The 23,271-nt window shown below is 39.3% G+C and overlaps 1 pseudogene across 1 annotated transcript; it reads right to left on the bottom strand.

Annotated features, from left to right (window-relative positions):
- Positions 1–18,076: 18,076 nt before the first annotated feature.
- Positions 18,077–22,585, bottom strand: LOC148011113 (pentatricopeptide repeat-containing protein At2g27610-like; annotated as a pseudogene). The gene is made up of 2 exons (XR_015689341.1): positions 22,432–22,585; positions 18,077–22,349 (listed from the first exon to the last, which is right to left on the bottom strand). The product of XR_015689341.1 is annotated as a pentatricopeptide repeat-containing protein At2g27610-like (transcript).
- Positions 22,586–23,271: the final 686 nt, after the last annotated feature.

The raw sequence follows: 23,271 nt of genomic DNA, 5'->3' as shown, positions 1-23,271 counted from the left end.
ACAAGATTGTGTTTATGAGTCCAAGTCTCAATCTTGGAACCTAATTCACTTGTGTAACAAACAGTGTCTTGGTCTTCTCCATCATGAGTCCACTCTTCTCTTTCCATCCACCATAACCAACTGCCATGCTCTAGATCCCGTAACCTTAACATGGTATCAGAGCGCAGCTGAGCATGGCTTAGCATGGTTCAGGTCCTCTCTCTGCTCTCTCATTTTCTCACAATCTCTATCCAACTCAGCTCAAGTGTTTGACTTCATCTCCAACTCCATTTTCACTCTCTACCCCTTGGCAGCCATAGCCAACCTGCAACCTACCTCTGTTGGAGGAGCTGGATCTCCACTTACAGGTCATATCTTCACTTGCTTTCTTCTAAAGAAATGTTCCTTGACTCAGGGCGCTGCATCCTATCACTTCAAACACCAACATTGGTGAGCTACAGATCCAGCATTGCCAAAATTCGTCATCACTGTCCAGACTGCGCTGCTGCTGATTCGTACGTCATATTCTGCCTGCACACGTCGCGATGCTGACGAAGATCATAGGGCTTTGATAGGCCTTGGAAAGAGCTACATTTCCATTAAAAAAGTTTTGGAAATGATCAACCATAGCTCCTGCAATCTGCAAAAAACCAAGCCTCTCTCTGAAACCCTAAACTGTCAGCCATAGCCAAAATCTCTCAAGCTTCTTTTTTCCTCATTTTTCTCACTCCTGACACTAAACCAAGCTAAAGCCCACTCTAATCCATTGACCCAGCATCAAATCAAGGAGGGGAAGGACCTGAGAAGATTGAAGAACGATTGAACAAGAAGAATCAAGCTCAACATCAACACTGACATAGTGCGTTTTCACACTGTCATTAACTGTGTCTCCTGACACATTGCAATCTGCTCTTCTACTGATAAAATCTCAGAATTTTGGTGTTGATTTGCTGCTAATCTTGCAACCTCAACATGGGAAAAGACTCTCCAAATGCTCGATTCAAAGGAGTCGGGTTCCACACTTGCAAACCCGCATCAAGCTCATCCTGATAAAGAAGGGTCTTTGGGCCATCACAAATGGCAAAGAGAAGAAACCTCGAGATGCGGACCTTGCAGTTACTTGGCAGAAGAATGATGACAAGGCACAAGCCATCATCAAACTGGAATTGGACGACAGCTACATTCATCATGTGGATGCATGTGACACATCCCATGACACTTGGGATAAATTGGATACCCTATTTGGTGCACAGTTAAAGTCGTTTAAATATGGTCTATTAATTGAATTTTTCCGACTTGATATGAAGCCTAATACATCCCTGGCATCCCATCTGAACTACATGGAAAGCCTGCTTACTCAACTTGCAGGAATAAAGCTAAAAATGGATGAAGATGTCTGTATTGGTGTCTTGTTAAAAAGTTTGCCTCCTGCCCATGATAATGTATCAACCACTCTAACCAATATGCCTGATCCTCAACTTGTTGATATTAAAGCCTCTCTGTTAGAAGAAGAAAAGAAACTTAAAAGCAAAGAAGAGCCCAGCACTTCAAAGGATGAACAAATGTTATATGTAAACAACAGATACAAAGGTAAAAAGGAACCGCTCTTCTGTGACTTCTGCAAAAGGACCGGACATACTGAGAAGTTCTGTCATGCTAGGAAGAGGTCCCAAAAGGCCTATCTTGCAGCTGTGAAAGAAGAAGAAGACCATGGACCAAAAGATGAAGAAGAAGATGAAGATGAAGACCACCAGGATCGGAAGGACAAGACTCATGAGTCCTTCTACTCTCATAACTCTGACAGACTGTTTTAAAAGCCTTGTACTTCCTTGCCCTAATGCTTCCTGCCATAAGCCTTGTAAACTCCTTATGTAACTTGGCATTACAGTCCCTGTACACTTTGTGAGGCCCCTGTTATAGCCTCTGGATGTCCATCATGTTTTGGTGCCCACACTTAGCCTTTTCTGCAACAGCCTCTGGTGTCTACCATGTTTGTGGTGTGCCCACACTTTGCAGGTGGTTCTCATTACAGCCTCTACACACTTTGTGCCTTTCTAGTTGTGATTGAGGAGGGATGTTGAGAATCAGCAATCACACTCACTAAACAGCCTCTTTGTATGGAGCCTCAGGGTCAAGGACATGCAGGCTTACCTATCCTATATGCACAGTGGTGCCTATTACAGTTTCCTACTTTCCTATAAAGCATTGTACTTGCTTCCTTTTCTTAATGCAATGATAGTACTCTTTTCTTTTCAGTGAAGTGTCAGTGTCATTGTCCACATACACAAGATTGTGTTTATGAGTCCAAGTCTCAATCTTGGAACCTAATTTACTCGTGTAACAAACAGTGTCTTGGTCTTCTCCATCATGAGTCCACTCTTTTCTTTCCATCCACCATAACCAACTGCCATGCTCTAGATCCCGTAACCTTAACACCTGTTCTGCTAGCCTGCTAGGCAGCCGTTCTAGGAGTTCTTGCTTAGTTGTGAGGCAGTTAGAGAAGCCTACCGAAGGAAAAAATGATGATAGAGAGGAAAAAAGAAACCTTGAATATCTCCAAGAAAATAAATATATACAAAGGTGTGTAAAAAGGGGTTCTAACCCATATAAAAACAGAAAAGAAAAGAAAGGAAAATTTATAAGCAGTTAATCATCGCCTTGCGAAGGCATGGTAGGTTCTTGGGGACGAGTCAGACCTGGGAGCCGATGCCTTGTCTTCCTAGGGGTGGCGTCTCGCTGGAAAAGAAGAAAGTAAGGAAGGTTGGAGCGAAAATAAAAGTGAGCGTCAGAAAAGGATTAAGTGTCGCCTTGCGAGGGCTTGGTAGGTCCTTGGGTACCGAGACAGGACCTGAGGCCGATGCCCTTTTCTCCTTGGGTCACTACGCTCAGTTCCCTCCTTTTTACATGCTCGAGTATGGAAAAATAAAAACCTAAAAGAAGAAATGTGCTTTAAAAAAATATTTCTTGATCAAACGATAGGAGTCCTCGCCTAGTAGGAGCTCCTGGTTATGTTGTCCTTAGTCAGGTAGGTAGTTCAGACCACCACTTAGGGCAACCTCTTTGATAGTTCTTTTTAGTTTGGCCGTGTCGGTTAGTGACTAGCTTCAGACCTTTTATCAGATTATGCTAGGCCTACTCTTTGTGGATTTCATGCCTTGGTTTTGTCAGGGGTAGGTGAGCATTGTGCTGTGTTGTATGTATCTATTTTGTATCAGCTTGATGCTTCCTTTGGTTGTTTTGTGCAGATCTGTTGTGGGATTCGACGGACTGAGTCGCCCTATCCCGTGGTTGGCAATGAGAGCGGAGTTTTGAGCACGGGATGTGCCTAAAATTTGCAAAAAAATTTGAAATTTAGGAAAAAAATATTTAACATCAAAGGTGGCAGCTGCAGCTAGGACGATTTTAAGCACCAAGTGAAAGACGGCTTTTTAAAAGGCGCCCGAGCGATACTTGTGGATTTTTTATGCCAGTCAATGCAGGATGTCAAGACAGATGTGTAGGATTTCTCAGAGCTCGAAATGGAGTCCGGACAAGGAAGAGGCCACAAAATGGACAAGATTTGAAGAGGTGGACAACTTTGAGGACCAAAGGGGGGTGTGCCCTTTGGGGATTTTAACCCCCCTTCATTTTTCGATGAAAAAAAATGTGACCAAATCGTGGAGAAGGAAGTGTGAATAGGGCGCCGATTTTTGCGCCATCATCCTCATGGATCATGATGGCAGGCTGAAAGCAACCTATGGAACAGACAATGGGCAGCAACTTCTCCCTCTTGGCTGATGATATCACCACTCTTCGTACGAGGAATGGCCGTCCGGATGAAGAGACCAGATTCTAGTCTTTCTCTCTCCTCCCTCTCTCTCTTCCCTATGGGTTGTTCATGTATACCATCTTGAAGGAGGAACCGGGAAGGGAGAATGAAGAAAGTGGTGATAAAGATTGATGGAGATGCTGAAGATTGAAGCACAGCATTGGATTGAGAGCAATGGAGGCTCCATTTGCTGGTTATGCAGTCATTCAAGTCATCTCGGTTTACGTAAAAACACGGTATGATCATTTTTATGAAGAAAATGAAGGATTTTTTATAGTTTATGATGATAATTATGTTCTTATTGGATGAAAATTTGTTTGTGTGCTGGTTGTACTATGAGTAATTACTGTTTATCAGAAAATCTTGGTTTTGCAATGATTTACATGCTTTATTTAATTCCCATAAACCCGAAATGCGGTTTTTAAGTGGCAAAATGGTAGTTTTTCCGTTTCGGGTGGGTAAAAGGTGTTCCCATGGGGGGAATATGGAAGATAAATTGAATGTTAGTATGTTGAAGTGATTGGAGTAAGAAAAACCAAATAATAGTACATTTTATTGCCAAATAAATCAAGAAAATGAGAAAAATAAGGGGAAAAATAGAAATACGTCTTGGAAAAATAAGAAAAAATATAATGATTGTTTGTGGATGTATGGTAGTGGCAAAGCATGAGGTTTAGCCTTAGTTTGCCCTATCTCTTTGTCAAATTTTGTGATTTATTGCTTTTTATACATCAAAACATGACAAAATGAACCTCTACACCTATGCAACGAAAGTAATACCTAAACATAGGGGATTGGGAGGTTTGAATGGTGTGATTTGCATGCTGATTGTTGCTGATTTTCTGATGCATATCATGGTATAGAGTCTGTGTTATTTTGATTAAGAGGATAGTAGCACGAGTGTTATCTCGATGCTATGCTTACATCGCCGCAACGCGTTAGGGAATAAGCAATTGAAAGCCTGGTTGTGCACAAGCATGTTGCTGATTTGAAAATGATGTTTGAGCACTTTAGGATCATTCACTTTGCAAGTGCATGTAAAGCATGGTATCAGAATTAAAAAAACCTGGATGCATAGCACATGTTTTCAATGACAATGACCCACGCTTGAGTGTGGAAAGGCATCCTAAGCCGTAGGATAGACATTCGTTTCTTGGGGAGATTATTTAGTAAAGAAACATGGTAGCTCCTAGATGACTGTAAACAAAAATGAAAGAGTGGAGTTTGTTCATTTGTTTTATATGTTGAGCAGCGCATCAAGGGGCTAATCCCTGCGATGTAGGAGAGCTGCAGTGGGGCCGCGGTGTTTCTACCGAGAGGTTGCCTCCCATGTATGTGATTATCGTGGTATTTATTGCCAATGTGTAAGGGTTCTCCCTCTGAGGAGTTTATAAAAAGAAAAACGTTGGACTACAAAACTATAAAACTATAAACGCATAAATTAGGCTTTAGGGTAATTTGTTCTTTAGCAACAGATAGACGCTCTTGGTCCGTGAGGCCATGAGGGTGTGTTTGTCTGTTATGAGCATGAGGTCCAGCTAGTACCATAGCCAGTGCCAGCCCATTTCAGGTCCCATCAGGGCAAGAAGCCTAATGTGTCACACTTGAAAGTGTTTTATTGTATTACATATATTCATGTGCTAGATGAGTTGCAAAACAAGCTTAATCCAAAGGCTCAAAATTGTATTTTTATTGGACACTCTTTAGAGCAAAAAGGGTATTGTTGTTATAACCTATCATAGGTGAGTTCAGAATGAGTAGGGATGTTATTTTTTATAATATGTGTAGTTGATATACATCTAGTGGTGATGTAATAGATGATTATGATAATCATGATAGTTATGTGCAAAAAGAAAAGTAATAATTACATAGCCTTGGTAGACCAAAAATATCATCCGGTACTACATCTATAGTTAGCCCTTAGTCTGGGAGACTAAGAAGTAGCCCCACATCTTCTAGTGAATCCACAAGCGGTGCAGGTTTTTAAAAAAAAGGAAAGAAGAAAGAGTTCAATGGTAATGATGCATCTACTCGTCATTTGGGATTTGATGGAGATTCTAGTAGTTCAGAGAGTTTGGATAATGAGCTTTGTATTCATTCAATACCCTATTAAAAGATTTGGTTTTGAAGGTTATGTAGCTCATCATTATCCTTATATGATAAAGGTAGTTGAGGATGTCGAGCCCACTTATTTTGAGGATGTTGTTGGTCATGCTCATATTGGGATGCAGCAATGGATGAGGAGATGGCTACATTAAAAGCCAATAAGACTTGGGATTTGGTACCCTTGCCTAAGGGCAAGAAAGATATTTTGTAAGTGGGTTTACAAAATCAAGTATAATGCAGATGGTTCGGTTAGCAAGGATAAAAGGCTATGCTCAAATATATGGCATAGATTATGAAGAGACATTCAGCCCAATTGCCAAGATGGCAATTGTTAGATGTGTGATTGCTTTGGCAGCAACCAAAGGCTGAAATTTGTAGCAAATGGATGTCAAGAATTCATTTTTGTGTGGTGAATTGTAAGAAGAGGTGTGTATAAAGCAATCAACAGGTTATGAGGTTTTAGAGCATGCCACATATATGTGCTAATTAAAGAAAATGCTCTGTGGACTGAAGCAAGCACCTCGATCATAGTTTGACAAGATCGGAGAGTATCTTGTCAACATTGGCTTTTATGTTTTTGGTACTGACCACTCACTCTATGTGAGAAAGGGAGATATAGACTTGGTCATCATAGTCATCTATATGGATGACTTGATTATTACAGGTGAAAGTAGGTGATAGTGGGATTGCTGAGGTTAAGGACTTTTTGAAAATAAGTTTGAGATAAAGGATTTAGGTGAGCTGCAGTACTTTCTTGGTATTGAGGTGATCAGAAGTGATGATAGTATATGGCTATCCCAAAGGAAGTATGGCTTGTATATATTATCCAAGTATGGCATGACAGCACGCAAACCTCTTTCAATGCCATTGGAGCAAAATGTGAAGTTGAGTGCTGATGTTGGGGATGAGATAGAAGACCCTACTCTGTTCAGGAGGATAGTAGGGAGTCTGATTTACATGACTATTACAAGGCCAAACTTGAGCTACGCTATTGGCCTTATCATCAATTTATGCAGATGCTTAGAAAGTCTCATTTGGATATAGTTAGATGCATATTGAGGTATATGAAGTCAACTTTACATTATGGACTTTTTTATGAGACAAGTAAGAATGTACAGGTGTTTGGATACACATATGCAGATTGGGCTAGTAGCATGTTAGATAGAAGATCTACCAATGGATCCATGTTTTCCCTATGGTAGTGTAGCATTACATAAAGTAACAAAAAGCAATCTACAATTGGTTTATTGAGTACAAAGGCTAAGTATAGAGATGTTGCTATGGCAGCATGTGAGGTGGTATGGCTACAAAAGTTATTGGGTGATTTGAATGTGTAGGAAAATAGCCAATTGTCATTCATTATGACAACATGAGCAGCATACAGCTAGCTAAGAACCCAGTATTCCATGCTAGGACAAAGCACATTGAGGTGTACTACCACTTTGTGAGAGAGAAGATACTTGCAAGAGAGTGTGACTTGGTATATGTCAGCACACAAGATTAGATAGCTGAAAATGTCTCAAAGGCATTGGGTGTAGAGAAGCTTTGAAAGTTTTGAAGCTTACTTGGAGTTGTAGAGATACAATTGAGCTTGAGTGGAGGTATTAAGATGGAAAGCTCATCACATGTGGATATTGATTATGGACTGCTTGGCTAGATGGGTCGGCACATCTACACTTAGCATGTCGATGGTCATTATGATCTCCACATGGCCACTGATTTATCACTTGTTATATTTATTTTGTTGCACTTATCTACATCTGGCATAATTATAGCACCAGTCGATTCGTATAGTAAGTTATGCACTACTTGACTTAGTAAGCCACTTTCCTTTATGTTGTATCTTATCCATACTTTTTGTACATTGTATTGTGCATGGAAAATGAAAAAAGAAACCAGGAAGAAAATATTTTGGCCTCCATCTCTCTTCTTTTGTTCTTGAGTGAGCTTCCTCTTATGTGTATGACTTGTGTGTATGGTATATGTTTAGCGTAGTAACTCAAGCAAGTCCCCCTACCATGCAATTCTTGATGTAGTCTTGGAGATACAGTGGTTGCATTAAAGAATTATACATAAAAGGAGTAGAGAGAGGAAAGAGAGAGAGAGAGAGAGAGGAGTTTGGCTTTTTACCAACATCAGATCTGCATGTCTTTAAGAAGTAGCATATTGCACCACTGGGAAATAATATTTGTGTAACATTTTTCAAAAACTCATTACAGTCAAACCATAAGACAAAACATGGTGCTATAAAAGAAAAAAGTGTCTAGTTTCAATAGATAAATAAAACTATGATGTTAGATTCTAGGTCTAGCAAACTTAGGATGTGTTCATATGGAGAACCCAAAAATATAAACATTGCAAAAAGAAAAGGGGACAAGCACCTCATAAGGGATAGGACATGAGGGATGGGTGGGAAAGGAACCCTATTAGGGTATAGAAAAGGAATTTCCATATTTGGAGAATAGATAGGGGTATTTTCATGGTGATATACCAAACATGTGCATTTGATGCCAGGAGGCATATTCCACGATGGATTCCGTGCCACAATGGATTCCGCGAGATTTGCCGGTGGATTCCATAAAATTATTATTACCGAGGCTCATACACAAAGTGGATTCTTTGTGCGAAAAGTCAATGGGGACGCCTATCCTTTTCGGGTGTTTTGTTAATTTAGTGTATAAGTGGGTGATTCCATAGCGGGTGATTCTGTAAAATACATATTTAAATTAATAAACATTTATGAGTTTAGAGTGCGCACTCGTAATAAATTAAGGTTAGGATTGATTTCTAACCAATTTATTTATGTAGCTGAAGACTGCTAGGTATTCACTTTTGTCGGTTTAATTATATTATTTTTCTAACAATTGTGAATTCTTCAGTTGATGTGTAGAGCGAGCAGCAGTGGCATTGGGAAGCATTGGAGAATAGCGTGTATTCAAATTATCATCAATTTTTTTTGGGCGCGTATCTTAAGCATGGTGCCTATATTTTGTTGCGCTTATTTATTAAAGCGCTTAATATTTATTTATTATTTTTGTATGCACATGGGCGCACGATTTAAATACTTGTATTGGACATTGTATTTGGGTTCTGACTTCTTGGGCATCCATTAGCTTTAATTCTTTAGTGGCACAAAAGCAAACTCAAAAGCTAAAGCATGCTATTTTGTAAATTGGGCTATTATTTGAGCTTGAAGATGAATAGTATATAAAATACATGCTTTGTGGAGTGCTCACACAAGGCATGGGGGGAGATTGCACCCAATTGGTCTCTTGTTCATGTCGTGCAAGCTTTCTTCATTGGGTTTTGTGTAAAAAGTAGAGTTCTTTTGTTCTTGGGGACCTTCTGACGCTCACTACGCACACATATGGCGTCCAATCTGTGCACCAATGGTATCAGAGCGGAGCTGAGATCGAGAGCTTCCAATCGCTTACCATCTCACGTGAAGGCGGAGCTCCTGGAACGATCGAGCTCTACAGTCCATCTCGTGGCAAACAGACGCGATACCAGCATGTTCCTGGCAGTCAAGGACCCCCTTCTGTACCCTCTAATCACGAGAGACTAGCCTCTGTAGGTGAAGGACCGGCGGCAAAGCTTCTTCATCAAGTCATGAAGAACATATAAGAAATCTTAGTCATAACTCTTCAAGCTTATTATTTAAGCTTTGTAAGCTTCAAAAGAAGCTTAATTAAAGCTTCCAAATCCGTTTTTAAACACCAACGACAGTAGGATGAACTGCCCTGTCGTCAAATCGGCCAACAATGTCCTCTAGTCCTTTAAATTCAAGTTAAGTCATAAAGACTTAAAGCTTCCAATCCTCCAAGTTCCCCAAGTCACAAAGGTCATTAAAGTCTTTTTCAACAGCTACCTTAGCGACAGTTCTTACTCAAAAGGACACGGATCAGTCTACTACTCCCTAGAAGTCCCTGTTCACACTTGCAGTCTTGCTGAACCAATTTCAGCAAAAGCAGAAGTTCATACGCAGACTATAGCAATCTATACGCAACACTATTCTCTTGGAAGATGGTTGTGACATCGAATTTCGCAATCGTAAAGGAGAAATACCATAAAAGTCAAACAAAATATATACAAGCCTTGTAAATCCACCTTTGAGCTACGCTCATCTCGCTAACAAGATTTCGAGTGTGTGAGGTCTTTTGGAATTTTGCACGATGACTGAACAAAACATGGACGATTTTATGGCTGAAGGTGATTTACCCAAACCAACAATGGAGCAAAAGTTGGATTTGATTATGATGCAGCTACAAGAAGAACGAAGAGCCCGACAAGCTTTGCAAGTTCAATTGGCCAATTTGCAACAATCTACCACCGAACAAGATGGATCGCAACCCGAAGATCTTATACGACGTACCATCGATGCAACACTTGAAGCCCAATCCATTCACAAAGAAACAAAGATAAGTAAAAGAAACTTCAAATTTCGTACTTTCAATGGATCACGCGATGGAAAGACTGTACTTGCTTTTATTAGTCAATTTGATGATTACTTCCATGAAGAAACATATGCTGAAAAAGACAAAATTAAATGTGTCACTAACCATTTAGTTGATCGAGCATCCTTATGGTAGACTGTGGTCCGCAAGAGCATTGATTGTCCCACTACTTGGGAGACTTTCCAAAAGAAATTTTTGCAGAATTTCCTTCCTCCTCAATTCCATGAAAAAGCCATCAAGCAATGGGATCTTCTACAACAAAGAGATCGCGAACCTATTTCCCAATACACTGAACGTTTCTGGAATGCCCTATTGCAATTACGAATGCTCGAAGATGTACCTAAAGCAACTCATAAACGCAAGTTTATGTCTGGCCTACTTGGACATTTCTATGCGGAAGTCAATATGTTCAAGCCAACAATACTTGAAGATGCAATTTCCTTGGCCCATGACACTGAAGACAAAATTCGCGGACGAGACAAGCGACCACACAAATTTCCAACTAATGGTAACTATGGTTCCAAAAAATTCAATTCAAATTTTCAAAGATTCAATCAAAGTCATCTTCTTCCATCTTCATTCCGTAAATCTTGGACACGACCACCTACCTTGCCATTAAACACAAATCCAAACCCTAAGTCATCTCCACAGTCAAATCCTAACATTCCTAAACTTCCTGCCATTACCAATAATGTATCCAAAGCAAAACCCATAGTTTGTTACAAATGCCATCAACCCGAACATCTAGCAGCCAATTGTCAATCCAAAAAGTCATCTGTCCATATCAATTATCTGGGAGCAATAGAAGAAGAAGAACGTGAGGAAATGCCGGACTTTACGGAAAACGATGACGATATTGGTACTACTTCGGATACTTTGCGAGGTATGCCAACTCCCCATTCTTTATTAACAATGAAATGTTTTATGCATGGTAAAGAAAAGACTATTTTACATTATGATGGGAGCACACATGACTTTATTTCTGTAAAATTAGTCAAAGAATTGAATTTACACACTGTTTTTACACATTATCGCATCAAGGCTACATTCCTAGGTACGAGATATAATGGAACACAAGAGCTGCATAATTTAGAAATTAAAATTAGTGAATATACTGAACGAAGAAATTTCTTAGTTGTCCCTTTACAGTCTAGTGACATTATCTTAGGAATGCCTTGGCGTCATCAATACAATCCTGATATAGATTATTCTACACATTCAATTAAAATTTATTTTCAAGGAAAACAAATCATATTGCATGGTATGTATGTTTTCAATAATTTTCCATTGCTTACTCATACTCAGGCTAAACGTGCATTACGTAAAAGTAACAAATCTTATTTAATATGGGTGAATGAAATTCAAGCTAAAGAAAAACAGATGCATCCTAGACATACACAATTTCTTGCCCACTTTCAAGATTATTTTACTACTGATTTACCACCTGGATTACCACCTTCACGTCCTGAAGATCATAAGATAGATTTAATTCCTAGAATACAACCACCATGTAAAGCACCATATAGACATAACCAAATTGAACAGAAAGAAATTCAAAATCAAATAGAAATATTACTTAACAGAGGATTAATTAGAACTAGTAGTTCTCCATTTGGTGCACCTGTCTTATTAGTGAAGAAGAAAAATAATACCTATCGCATGTGTATTGATTATCATACCCTAAATAAAATTACTGTTAAGAATAGATATCCGATTCCTAGGATAGATGATCTTATGGATAAGTTACAAGGATCTGCCATATTCAGTAAGATAGATCTTAAATCTGAATATCATCAAGTAAGATTGGACAAATCTGATATATTCAAAACTACATTTAGAACACAATTTAGACACTATGAATTTCGAGTTATGTCTTTCGGTTTAACTAATGCACCAGCCACATTTAGTCGTATGATGAATTGCATATTCTTGAAACATCAGCATTGTGTCACAGTTTTCTTTGATGACGTATTAGTATTCAGTAAAAATGAGAATGAGCATTATGAACATTTGTCTTTAGTTTTTAAGTTGTTAAAAGACAATCAATTATATGCTAACCCCGAAAAGAGTGAATTCTTCCAAACAGAAATTGAATATCTAGGACATATTATTTCATCAGAAGGTATTAAAGTCGATCCTAAAAAGATAGAAGCAATTTTAAATTGGCCCATACCCAAAAATGTGCATGAATTACGTTCTTTTCTAGGTCTTGCTAGCTTTTACAAAAAAATTGTAAGGAATTTCTCATTACTTGCATTACCTTTGACAAAACTCTTAAAGAAGGGTATTGTGTATAACTGGTCTGAAAATCAACAAAAGTCCTTTGATTTGTTGAAGCATGCCTTAACTCATGCTCCTGTATTACAATTACCTGACTTCAATAGACCATTCTTCTTAGTAGTTACTGATACTAGTGGATCTGGAATAGGAGCAGTCCTTATGCAAGATTCTCATCCCATAGCCTACTCTAGCTACAAACTCAAACCATCTGAACTTAAATATTCTACCTATGAAAAAGAATTGTTAGCCGTAGTACAAGCCTTACGTCAATGGAAACATTATTTAATGGGATCTAAATTTATGATCAAAACTGACCAACAAAGCATTAGACATCTCCTTAGTCAACCACAAATATCCGACCGACACATTAAATGGGCCGCTTTTATTCAAAGTTTTCATCCCCTTATACAATATCAACCTGGAAAAGAAAATGTTATTGCTGATGCTTTGAGTAGAAGACCGACAATTCAAAATATTTCTGTGATATTATTTGATTCCCTTATCCCTATGAAATATACTTATCACCAAGATCCTACTTTTCAAGCTGATTGGAATAAACTAGTTGCAAATAATTGGATTCCTATTGATTCATTGTCTTACACTAATGGATTTATGTTTTATGAAAAAAGATTATGTGTGATTGTTCTATTTCGATCATTTGTTTTGCATGAAATTTATTGTCCTCCATATCAAGGTCATAGAGGAATTATATCTAATTTGTATACATTGATTGAAGATTTTTATTGGCCACATATGGACACTGATGTATCTAACTTTGTATCTGAATGCTTAGTTTGTCAACGAGTTAAAAGACACCATGGTAAACAATATGGTTTACTAATGCCATTATCTATTCCGTCACGACCATGGGAACAGATTTCAATGGATTTTATCACTGGTCTACCTAACACTAAATCTAACCATGATATGATTTGGACTGTTGTAGACAGGTTTAGCAAACAAGCATATTTCATTCCATGCAAGAAAACTTTAACTGCATCTCAAGCTGCTCAATTGTTTTTGAAAATTGTTTTCACTAATCATGGTTTACCAAAAGTCATTATTTTTTATCGTGATTCTAGATTCTGCAATAATTTTTGGATTACTTTGTTTGCTAACTTAGGAACAAAGATTGATTTTTCATCTGCATTTCATCCTGAAATAAATGGTCAAACAAAAGCTACTAACAGTACTATTTTAGATCTTTTGCGTGCTTACACCATTTCAAAACCACATATATGGGATACATATCTACATTTACTTCAGTTTGCATATAATAACACATCATATACAGCTACAAAGAAAGCGCCATTTGAAGTTATTTATGGATATCGATTGCCTACACCTGTTGCATTATTATCAAACAAAATTCAAACTACTGATGATATTGCTAACATGCATACTACTATTTTTTATAAAGTTAAAGATGTGATTGCCAAATCGCAGCAATCATATACAAAACAAGCAAACAAGAAAAGACAGGCTATGAGTTTTAAAGTTGATGATTATGTTTGGTTACGAATTGAAAAACGCAAATTACAAAGTGTAGATAAACACCCGTTGTCAAATTAGCACCTAGATTTTATGGACCATTCAAGATCATACACAAAATCAATGACAATGCATTTAAACTAGAATTACCACAACATTGAAAAATCCACAGCACCTTCCATATCAGTTTATTACGACCTTTTAGAGGCCAACTACCTGTACACCCTGTCTATGAAAACCCTCATTTGCTAGATGATGAAACTAAAATCCTTGAGCCTGAAACTATTATAGATACTGACTTTATGACAACTAGAACTGGCCGTAGATATTCTAGATATTTGGTCAAGTAAAAAAATCATCCTGTAAAAAGGCTCAATGGATGCACGCTAGAGACCTAAATGCTTTCTCCACTCTGTTAGCTCCACATTGAGCTAATAGCAATTGAGGACAATTGCTATCCCACCCCGGGGGTATGATGCCAGGAGACATATTCCACGGTGGATTCCGTGCCACGGTGGATTCCGTGAGATTTTGCGGTGGATTTTGTAAATTTATTATTACCGGGGCTCATACACAAAGTGGATTCTTTGTGCGAAAAGTCGATGGGGACGCCTATCCTTTTTGGGCGTTTTGTTAATTTAATGTGTAAGTGGGTGATTCCATAGCGAGTGATTTCGTAAAACACATATTTAAATTAATAAACGTTTATGAGTTTAGAGTGCGCACTCGTAATAAATTAAGGTTAGGATTGATTTCTAACAAATTTATTTATGTAGCTGAAGACTGCTAGGTATTCACTTTTGTCGATTTAATTGTATTATTTTTCTAACAATTGTGAATGCTTCAGTTGATGTGTAGAGCGAGCAGTGGTGGCATTGGAAAGCATTGGAGGATAGTGTGTATTCAAATTATCATCAATTTTTTATGGACGCGTATCTTAGGCATGGCGCCTATATTTTGTCGTGCTTATTTATTAAAGCGCTTGATATTTATTTATTATTTTTGTATACGCATGGGCGCACGATTTAAATACTTGTATTGAACATCGTATTTGGGTACCGCTTGACTTCTTGGGCGCCCATTAGCTTTAATTCTTTAGTGGCACAAAAGCAAACTCAAAAGCTAAAGCGTGCTATTTTGTAAATTGGGCTATTATTTGAGCTTGAAGATGAATAATATATAAAATACATACTTTGTGGAGCGCTCACACAAGGCATGGGAGGAGATTGCACCCAATTGGTGTCTTGTTCATGTCGTCTAAGCTTTCTTCATTGGTTTTTGTGTAAAAAGTAGAGTTCTTTTGTTCTTGGGGACCTTCTGACACTCACTACGCGCGCATACGGCGTCTGATCTGTACACCAGCATTGGAACGTGCCCCCATACTTAAGACCTTAACAGAGAAATTTAGAATGAAAATTGGACACTAGACACTAACAATCAACTCAACCCTTGCATACCCACACTTGAAACATGGCATACAATCATAAACACAAGGGGTAGGTTTAGAAATACTTGGCTCATTTACCAATCGGTTGTGGTTGAAAGGCATTGATACACGAGTTGTCAAAGACACTCATCATTACTTAAGAGGTTGGTGCTAATTGCAAGAGATACCATGGCTTTCTTAATAAAGACCACCAATTTATAGTTGACAAAGAATATAACACTCGGCTCAAGAGTCACTCATGTTGGAATGATAGATTAGTCTCTCGCCCCATGGTTCATGTCCCATAAGGAGTTGAAAAACCCATAGCTTACACCCAGTTTAGAAATTGACAAGATTGAGAGGCTTAGAGGAGTATGCAAGTGTGCAGAGTCGATGGTGCATTAGTGCATCCTAATCCATCTAGCATATGTGCAAGAAGGAAGGCCATGGATCCTTGTAGTACAGTGCTTGGAATAAAATGACGTGTCATATTGTGATTGCAAAGGTCCCTCTCATGTGTGCATTAGGAAATAGAAGCATACTTGATCACCAATTATTGTAATGTCCCCCAATCTGCATCTCTCAATTGATTGAAAGAAAAAATTAGTCACACACAACCCCCCTCTATCTTAGGCTCTGTTTATAGATATAGGAGGGGAACCCAATTCATAATACCCATTGATATAATCATCATTATCACATGTGAGAAGGTAATATGCCTTGTGCATAATTAATGATACAATCTTCAAGACGATCCCTATCTCGTCTCCTACAACACATCTCCAGAGCACTTTATCTTTGCCTTTCTTATACAGTGCACTACTTAGTAGAGTGTAGGGGATTGATTCCATTACAAGCTTCTTCTTTTCTCTACTAGAGATACAAGGAGAATATTGTTGTGTTTCCAAGAGATTGGCAATGTCTCCATACCATAGGGTTATAGTCCCAAAAACAAAGTAGAGCTACATCAGGAAGGTTCGAATCATCTTGCTCCTCTTCTTCACTCTAAGGAATCCACGAGAGATGATCGGCCAATACATGGGAGCGACCAAGCTTGGCGATCACTTTAAAATAAAATTCCTAAAATAGCAATAACCATCTCATCATTGTGCCTTACACATCACCCTTGTTGATCACGAAGGACAGAGCATCATGATCCACGTAAAACTTGAAATATGTTGATATTATAGTACCGAAACTTCTCCGAGGAAAATACAGTCGCCAAGCACTCAAGCTCTATCACTGTATAGTTCCTTTCCTTATCAGTGACTTTTTGCTAATATAATAAATTGGTTAGTCTAGCTTTAAGGAGTCTTCTTAGCAAAGGACTATATCTAAGTCTTTAACTAAAGCATCAATATGCACATGAAACATCTTCGTCCATTCAGGAGACTATAAGATAGGCACTTTGATCAGGCATTGCTTCAGGATGTTGAAGGTTTTTTCACAATCATCTATCCAAATGAACTCTACATCTTTTCTCATGAGCTTATATAGAGGGATTAAGTTTTTCCAAAATATGTGATGAATTGCATGTAAAAGTCCACATGGCCAATAAATCCTCTTAATTATTTAAGATTGATTGGTGTGGTTAGAGCTACAATCTTTGCAAGATCTTTTGTTATCCCTTGTGCGGAGAAAATGTACCCTAGTAGAACTCCTAAAGAGACTCCAACGATGCATTCTTTGAGGTTGAAGGAGATTCCATACTCAAAACACCACTCGACGCATTTCTTCAAGTGTCCCCAATGCTTGTGAATCAGACTATACACACAAAAGCCGTCTATGTAGACTTTAATGAATTCATGCAAATGATTTTGAAAAACGACTATCATCATATGTAAGAAAGTGACAAGGGCATTACAAAGCCCAAATGGCATCAACCTATCAACATAGGTTCCTCATTCTATAGTGAAGGTTATCTTGGATTGGTCATTTTTTGCTATGTAGACTTGGTTGTACCCGCTGAAGCCATCCAGTAAGAAATAGAGCTCAGATATTGCCACTATGCCCAAGAATTGGTTTGTACAAGGAATAGAGAAATGATCCTTCTTTGTCTTAGAAATCAACTTTCAAAAGTCCACACAGATTTGAAGCTTTCCATTCTTCTTAGGTTCTACCATGATGGGTGAAATCCATTCAATATTGGTCACTAGATAAATAAACTTAAGTTCTAAAAGTTTTGGCAACTCTTCTTTTACCAAGGTTGAATAATTTGGATTCATGTGCCTTTGATATTATTGTATTGGCTTGGTATCACACTCTAAGTTGATGTGCTGCTGACACACAAGTGGAATCAATCTCCTTCAGATCCTTATAAGACCATGCAAACACATCTAAGTTCTCCTTCAATAGGTTATGCTCAGGTTATAAAGGATCAACAACTCCTCTTCTAAAATACTACTACCCACTTTTAGATGTCTTTCCATGCCATCTGTATCGATAAAAGTCAACTACTTTTCATCTTCTACCTCTTTGATGAAGATTCCACGAAGGATGACTTCTTGATATAGATCCGACTTTTTCAAGGAAGTGACCTCCTTTCTACTATTAATGCTACACTGGAACCATCTTTCTCTACTTTTAGTTGCAACTTTTCCAATCCTTCTCATTCTGAAATGGTATGATAAATATCTTTGATTGGGTTGTGGGATACTCACTTCTTGCTTAAGGACTCATCTTCTGAGGATGCATCTCCAAGAATGTCACATAACACGAATCTTCTAAATTTTGTTCTGATCACGGGAATGATACTTGCTAGTAAAGTGCATCTTCATCATCCTTTCTTGAGAAGGATATATTCTTTTACATATTATGAGATTCATTAATCAATCTAAAGAAAGGTACCATAGTCATTCTATCCAAAAGCATGGGATCTTTAACTTTTGTGCCACCCAAGATTTTCTCCTCATTTATATCCACTTTCAATTAGATAGTTTCTTCCACTTTTCTTTCATAATCTTCCTCTTCAGTTTTATCAATATCCTTTTCAAACTCTATCTCTACCTTTGTAGAAGCTCTGTAAGAGAAGGATAAGTTCTTTGTTGTCTTCTACTTCTATCTCTGGTTCTCCATGTGTTGAAAGTTATTACTGCTTGTCTCTCATACCATTGAAATGTCACACCTTTAAAAGTGGTGCGAAAGATTGCAAAAAAATGCTCGGGGATTCTTGCATTGTTGCAATGACAATCAATAAATCTCAAGGACAGATACTATCATATTTGGGGTTAAATCTCTCGAGTAAAATCACCACATGGATTAAAGGTCTCACTAGCAAGAAAGAGAATATAGTAAATACCACCATCATCTGGCTTGTTAGCAACACAAGCTACCATGAACTTGGCTACATGAAGATCAGGGTATTCATTGTACTCTCTTGAAAGTTGGCAATGGGAGTGCATTTGCTCATCTGTCAAACCAACACTTCTAGGATGGAGCTAGCTAGAAAGGAGACCTTGATTAAGCATGGTTCATTATTGATTCTTCATAGTGTTTTGAGTTCTAAGTGACAATGTTTGCCATGCACACACTCGCAAACTGCACTGTTTCTTTACAAATTTTCCTTTGCTCTTTTTTATTATTATACAAGTCAAGCATCAGGGGTTCTTGAAAGCAAATGCATTTTGGACTTGGACAGAGTTTCGCCACCTTCTCGCCTTCATAAAGTCTTTTGTAGTGATGTGCAGGCATGCACTCAATCTCCACCCAAGTCTACTCCTCTATTGGTGCATAAAGTCTAGTAATGGAGAACTTGGTCTTTTCATTATCGGAGCCAATGACAGTGCTAGGTATCAGCCTGCAAAGGATTCACGTATGTGCCCCATAGAGTGATATTGTATCAGCCTGCTAAAGATTCAGGTGTGTACCCCACAGAGTGTGCCCCACAGCCTGCTAAGGATTCACATGTGTGCCCCATAGAGTGATTTTGCAACCAGCACCCTCTCCATCTCAGCGTAGAACATCTGACTGGCCTTGGATCACAATTTGGCTTCAACCATATAGACTAGTACTACCAAGATCCAGGACAGTATGATCACCATGAAAAATCACCTCATCCTTAATTAGACTGAAAAGATGCCCAAGTGCAAAGATGTGCTTCTCCCACATGAAAATAAGCAAGGGACTCCAACTTTGAAAAAGCCAAGGCAAAAAAATGGCAGTCACCTCAAACATGCATGTTCGTCCTGGCATCCATAGATGTACCTTCAGGTGTATCATGTTGCAAAGGCCAAGTTCTCACCGTGACCTTACAAGACACTTTCCTTTCCATCATCTGGTATGGCTTGTGACAGCCAATGCAAATGTGGGGAATACCCTTCCAGCCGCAACATTTCATCTATGTCATTTAACTTTGCATACATGCAATTAGTCTGAGTATGGCTCCTATCCCCCACACCAAATGAATGTACATTCCCATCTACATCAGTCCAACAATGTCCGGGTATTTTCCATGCACCCTTTTTCGTTCTCAAAACCTCAATCGTGTTTGCTTCTTCATGCATGCCAGCAGCTGCACAAATATTACTCATGCAGACATAAGCTGCAGCACATTTATCATCCACCTGTAATGCATACTCAAAGGCTAATCTTCCAAGATCCAAATTTACCCAATTTTGACAAGCATCGGATAGACCCAACCACAAATCAGAATCTGGTACCTCCTTGATCACATTTATTGCCTTGTCAAAATGACCTGCACGGCTGTAAAGATCAACTAGGCAAGTGTAGTGTTCTGTATTTGGAGTGATGCAATAGACAGTCCTCATGAGATCAAAGTACATTTGCCCCTCTTCCACTAGACCTGCATGACTGCAAGTAGTAAGCAAAACACTAAAGGTGGCACAATCTGGCTCTATACATTCTGCCCTCATTTTGCTGAATAATTTGAAAACCTTCTCAGCCTTACCAAGCCGAGCATATCCAGCCATGAGTGCAGTCCAAGAGAATGCATCCCGTCTTGGAAGCCCATCAAACACTCCTTGTGCTTTGGCTAGCACACCACACTTGGCATACATGTCCATCAATGCAGTGCTGAGTACAATGTCAGTATTCTCCAATAAGCCCAGCCTGCGGACCTCATCATGTACCAACTCCCCCTCTTCAATTGCTCCTACACTGCCACAAGCTTTCAAAATAAACACAAAGGTTGCTGCATTCGGGGAGAAGCCCTCATTTCGCATCCACCAATAGCAATCTAGAGCTTTCTCACCAAGGCCATGCTCAGCGTATCCAGCAATTAGTGCAGTCCAAGAGACTGCATCCCGTAGTGGAAGCCCATCAAACACTTCTTGCGCTTTGGCAAGTGCACCACACTTGGCATACATCTCCACCAATGCATTTCCAAGCACAATATCATAATTTTCCAATAACCCCAGCCTGCTGACCTCAGCATGTATCTCTTCACCCTTCTCAATTGCTCCCATACTGCCACAAGCTTTCAAAATGCATACAAAGGTGACTGCATCTGGGGAGAAGCCCTCATCTCGCATCCGTCTGAAGCAGTTGAGAGCTTCCTCACTGAGCCCATGCTGGGCATATCCAGTGATTAAAGCATTCCAAGAGACTGCATTCCGCACTGGAAGCCCATCAAATACTTCTTTTGCTTTCACAAGTGCACCACACTTGGCATACATGTCCACCAATGCAGTGCCAAGCACAATATCATGATTTTCCAAAAATCCCAGTCTGCGGACCTCAGCATGCATCTCTTCACACTGATTAATTGCTCCTACACTGCCACAAGCTTTCAAAATGCATACAAATGTGGCTGCATCTGGCGAGAAACCCTCATCTCGCATCTGTTTAAAGCAGTTCAAAGCTTCCTTACTGTGCCCATGATGGGCATATCCAGAGATTAGCGCAGTCCAAGAGACTGCATTCTGTACTAGAAGCCCATCAAACACTTCTTGTGCTTTGGCAAGTGCACCACACTTGGCATACATGTCCACCAATGCAGTGCCTAGCACAACATCCTGATTTCCCAATAAACCCAGACTGCGGACCTCAGCATGTATCTCTTCACCCAGCTCGATTGCACACATGCTGCTGCAAGCTTTCAAAATGCAAGCAAAGGTCGTTGCATCTGGTGAGAAACCCTCATCTCGCATCTGCCCAAAGCAGTTCAGAGCTTCCTCACCAAGCCCATGCTGGGCATAGCCCGTAATGAGTGCAGTCCAAGAGACTGCATCCCGCACTGGAAACCCATCAAACACTTCTTGCGCCTTGGCAATCCTGCCACACTTTGCATACATGTTCACCAATGCAGTGCCAAGCACAATGTTATGATCTTCCAACAACCCCAGCCTGCGGACCTCCGCATGTATCTCTTCACCCTTCTCAGTTGCTCCTATACTACTGCAAGCTTTCAAAATGCATATAAAGGTGATTGCATCCGGGGACAATCCCTCATCTCGCATCTGTCCAAGGCAGCACAAAGCTTCCTCACCCAGCCCATGCTGGGCATATCCAGCGATTAGAGCATTCCAGGAGGCTGTATTCCGTACCGGAATGCTATCAAACACTTCTTGAGCTTTTGCAACCGATCCGCACTTGGCATACATGCGGACAAGGGCAGTGCCAATATAACTGTCCCTTTCGAGTAACCCTGTTTTGAGGATATCAGCATGTAGTCTGCTGCCTTTAAGCAGGTCTTTCTGTGTGCCACAAGCCTTGATGGAATCCATATAGTCCCGGATAGTACAGGGCTCTCCAGCTTTCACTCTCAAGTGCTGTTGAGAATTGTGCAGACCATCCATCCATTGGGGCTGCCTTCTCTGTCTGTGCCTGAGATCAGGGGACTTCCCCTCTGTGATGCAACGCCGGAAGCGCTTACTTTCTGATGAATCAATGGACTGCGTGTAAAATTGCAAGACAGTGTGCTTACGTACCTTGTTGCTGCTGCTCCGATTGTGCCAGAATTGAGACTCCTTCCATAGTACATCCAGGTCTCTGCATGCCATTCCTGTCGTTATTATGTTTAATTGTAGAACTAGGCTTCACGTACAAGGCTCGCCTTAATTAAGTATAGCCTGTAAGCGTAATAAGGCTTGGCTTGATTAAATATATACTTAATTAACTATAACATGTAGGGTACAGAGGGTCAATAAAGTAGGGACCCCCATATAAAGTGACACTTGAGAACCGTACTGGAGTCTCCACTCTTGAGATTAACCACAATCCTTGAGCTCGGATTGTTTAAAACACAATTTTTGGTACTCTTATTAATCCTCATTCGTCATTGGTTTTCAACATTGATGTGTCTCTTCTCTCCATCACAATTGTCCACATGAATTTATTGATCTACAATGAGATCAGAATCATTGAGAGGGCCACATTTTTGTGACACTCTATCGGCCCTACAATTGTAAGTCATGAAATCAATGGAATATAAACTTAACACCAATCTTAGCTTAATTAACAATAACCTATCATCTAAGGAAAGTTGTTTCTCAATATTGTTTAAAACAAGCCCTATACATACATATTTTGACCATAAAGGGGCCAACGTTGTTATAGCTTTTCATGAAAAATATGTAATTCTATGAAAGATTTCACAACTTTCCATTTTTCAAAATATCTAATAACACATAGTTAGCTGATGGTAAAACAAGTTGAATGAGCCTATATTGAAATTTCTAAATGTACATAATGTGCATAGTTATTTTTGGGAGCTTTTCCAAGGTAGTATTCCACTAGTGACCCAGTGACCTAATAATGCAACATGTTTT

The sequence above is a fragment of the Lygodium microphyllum genome, chromosome 28 (assembly GCF_053477565.2).
Source record: "Lygodium microphyllum isolate KBCC chromosome 28, Lygodium_microphyllum_v1.1.10, whole genome shotgun sequence".
Classification (NCBI taxonomy): Eukaryota; Viridiplantae; Streptophyta; class Polypodiopsida; order Schizaeales; family Lygodiaceae; genus Lygodium; species Lygodium microphyllum.
The sequence above is the reverse complement of the archived record's forward strand: the minus strand, read 5'-3'. Positions and strand labels throughout refer to the sequence as shown.